Consider the following 3,854-nt stretch of genomic DNA (forward strand, 5'->3'; position numbering starts at 1 on the left):
TGTTCATCCCATCGATCAGCTTTAGTTAGCAGCAGTAGCCAAGGAATCGCTCGATCGGGTACAGTTAACAACCATCAATTGATCGCTCGGGTTTAGTAACGCGTAGCCTGCAGTGCAATCGCTCGGGTTCAGTTAGAGCCCAATGCCTCGCTCGGGTTCAGTTAGAGCTAACGCCTCGCACACACGCGCGTACGTGTACGAGAGAAACGCGCATCGCTTGGCCCCGGACCTCCCACCGTAACCGGGAACTCCCCGAAATTTTCCTCCCCCTTGCTTCTACCATGGTTTTTTCCGTCATGGATGGCCCAAAGAATGTCATGCAGCTGCGTCTCCGGCCCGCCCAGGACGAAAAGCCCATTTTTTATCATGATTTTTTGTCATAGAAGTAGGAGCCCACCACATCTATGATCATACCGGGTTTTGTCACAATTATCGTCATAGAAGTGTCATATGTATGACAGAAAAAAAATTCGTTCGGCCAAAAATGTCACGGATGTGTCTTTTTTTTGTAGTGTACATAACACTTCACCATTATTTGGGCCTAGAGGAAGGCATTGGGAAGTAATAAGTAGAGGATCGGTTGCTAGAGTGACAGAAGCTTAAACCCTAGTTTATGCGTTGCTTCGTAAGGGGCTGATTTGGATCCACATGTTTCATGCTATGGTTAGGTTTACCTTAATACTTTTGTTGTAGTTGCGGATGCTTGCAATAGAGGTTAATCATAAGTGGGATGCTTGTTCAAGTAAGAATAGCACCCAAGCACCGGTCCACCTACATATCAAATTATCAAAGTATTGAACGCGAATCATATGAACGCAATGAAAACTAGCTTGACGATATTCCCATGTGTCCTCGGGAGCGCTTTTACTTATATAAGAGTTTGTTCCGGCTTGTCCTTTGCTACAAAAAGGATTGGGCCACCTTGCTGCATTTTATTTACTTTTGTTACTTGTTGCTCGTTACAATTTATCTTATCACAAAACTATCTGTTACCACTTATTTCAGTACTTGCAGAGAATACCTTGCTGAAAACCGCTTATCATTTCCTTCTGCTCCTCATTGGGTTCGACACTCTTACTTATCAAAAGGACTATGATAGATCCCCTATACTTGTGGGTCATCAGCTTGCTTTCAACCTCCGCGGCCACCATGGCGACACCGACTGCTTTCCTGCATCCTTGTGATGAAGCAAGGGTGGTCATGGGCAGTGGCGGAGACAGGGGGACCAGCAGGGGCCCTGCCCCCCTAACATCACTAATTTGGTACTAATATAACAATGAACAGTGCAGAATTTAGAGAATAATACATGCATTAGTGTAGTTTGGCCCCTGCAATGCAAAGTTTGTGTCATTTGGCCCCCCTAATCTTTAATTCCTGGCTCCGCCACTGGTCGTGGGATGCGTTGTCTGGTGAGGTAGAATGGGACTGCGCTGTCCAGTGAGGTGCAGCAAGCTCGCGGTGGCCCGCGAAGTAGAGGAGGGGCATTATGGCTGGCTAGAGGGACTTGCGTGGGTTCAGCCATGGACGGCACACACAGTGCATGCAAGCTGTTTGATGAAATGGCTCAATAAGCCAATGTGAGAAGGAAGAAGACAAGAGAGAGAAATAATTCCAAGACTGGCCAAAACCATGCCGAGTCAGCAGTGATAGCAGGTCTGTCTAGACAAGGGACTGAACTTGCCGGTTTCAAGAATTGAGGGTGCAATTTGTCCGGTTTTGAAGTTGAGGGACTAAATTTAGACTTCGTTAAGAGTTGAGAGATGAAAATATACTTTTCTACATTTTTAAAGGGGGACGACGTTGACCATCAGAGCCGCTCGATGGCCACCGTGCTGGCCACAATGGTGGCATTCGTAGATGCGATCCCTCGAGCAAGACAACCGGAAGATCGCGGCGGCCCTCATGAGCCGGCACATCACATCGGAGGAGCCGTCAACTACGTCACCGTCGCAGAGGCCCTGCAGGTTAGCCCATCGGCGCTGGCGGCAGGGCTGGCCGCCGACAACGTGATCTGCGTGTTCTACTTCACCATGTTCTTCGCGCTAGCCGCCAAGATCCCGGCCGAAGAGGTTCTGCACTCCAAAGGAGATAACGCCAACGGCGAGCCCGCTCCGGCTGCCGGTGCCATCGGTGGCGATGGGCTGCCGGTCCTGGAGAGTGCGACGGTGATGGCCGTGTCGTTCGCGATATGCAAGGCGGGAAAACACGCAACAGCTCTGCTGAGCATACAGGGCGGCAGCCTCCCCTACATCACGGCGATTGTGGTGGCGCTGGCGACGCTGTTCCCATCACATATCGGCAGGCTCGCCCCCGCCGGCGAGGCCATGGCCGTGGTCCCCATGTAGGTGTTCTTTGCCGTGGTGGGGGCCAATGGGAGCATCCGCAACGTCGTCCACACGACCCCGGGCATCTTCGTGTTCGCGTTCGTGCAGATCGTCGTGCACCTGCTGGTGATCATGTGCGCCGGGAGGCTACTGGGGATGGAGAAGAAGCTGCTGCTCATCGCATCCAACGCCAACGTCGGTGGACCGACCACCGCCTGCGGGATGTCCACCACCAAGGGTCGGGCTAGGCCTCCCTGGTGGTTCCGGGCATCCTGGCCAGCATCTTAGGGATCGTCATCGCCACCTTCCTCGGCATCGCCTTCGACATGTTTGTCCTCAAGCACATGTAATGCCTGAATGCGGTTGCGCCCATCATCTAGCAGCTGATGCGGAAGGCAGCTCCCTCTCTTCCCTTGCTTTCCGCCCTCCCCGACCACTGCAGAGAAAGCAGAGCAACTCATACCACGGGCATTGTCATTTTGATGAAACGGATAAGTACATCAGGAATCTTCACAAGCGAGACCACCCAAATTTAAATGAGATGTATAGAATCCTATAGGAGCGAACATAAGAACACCTGCGCATAAATTTCTTCTTATAAATCCAGATGGGCTACCCATCATTCTAGGGGCACTAGTGGTTGGGGCGCGCCCATGGCGTGCTGCCTGAGCGGAAGCTCGGCGGTGCCAGGTGGGATAGCGCATGTTTCACTTCCCTGTTTGGGACATATTTGACACAAGTGCGTGCAAGGGCTTTTACAACGCAGAACTCAGACACTAAGCATAAGAAAAACTAAAAAACAAAGAAAAAAACACTACTTCTATCAGAGGCAAGGTCAAAGACCACCACGCCAGAGCCGCAGGGAGGCTGTTGGGGATCAAGAAGAAGCTACTGCTCATCGCGTCCAACGCCAACGTCGGCGGCCTGACCACCGCCTGCGGGGTGGCCATCGCCAAGGGCTGGGCCTCCTGGTGGTTCCTGGGATCTTGGTAGGCATCTTGGGGATCACCATCGCCACCTTCCTCGACATCGCCTTCGACATGTTTGTCCTCAAGCACATGTAACGATGCAATGCACTTCCCGCGGACGATAAAGAAAGCAGAGAAACTCATACCACGACGTCACTATATTCTCATTTTGATGAAAAGGACAAGTACATCAGGAATCTCCACAAGTGATGACCACCCAAATTTAAATGAAAAATATGTAGAATCCTATAGGAGCGAACAGAAGAACACCTGCGCATAAATTCTTCTTATAAATCCAGATGGGCTACCCGTCATTCTATTCTAGGGGCATGGCACGCTCGCGTTGTTTTTAACCGCTCGATGGATTTACCACAGTGTCCTTTTGGTTGCTGGCGGCTGGTCAACCGTCAGTTTCTTTTCACGTCAACAGCCACTTCGGGAGAGGATGACACGCGGGCTTGTTCGATGTGGGATCATGCAATTTGCGTAGGTTTTCTTTAGTTTTTGGTACGCGGAGTGAACGTCGTATGCTCGCCAATCACGGTCTGGGCAAAGTGAACCC

General features: G+C 51.3%; 1 pseudogene; it reads left to right on the forward strand.

The window, feature by feature from the left end:
• The first annotated feature begins 1,857 nt into the window (after positions 1 to 1,857).
• On the forward strand, positions 1,858 to 3,388 carry LOC123083524 (uncharacterized membrane protein YjcL-like; annotated as a pseudogene).
• Positions 3,389 to 3,854: the final 466 nt, after the last annotated feature.

This window comes from Triticum aestivum, chromosome 1A, assembly GCF_018294505.1.
Source record: "Triticum aestivum cultivar Chinese Spring chromosome 1A, IWGSC CS RefSeq v2.1, whole genome shotgun sequence".
Lineage (NCBI taxonomy): Eukaryota > Viridiplantae > Streptophyta > Magnoliopsida > Poales > Poaceae > Triticum > Triticum aestivum.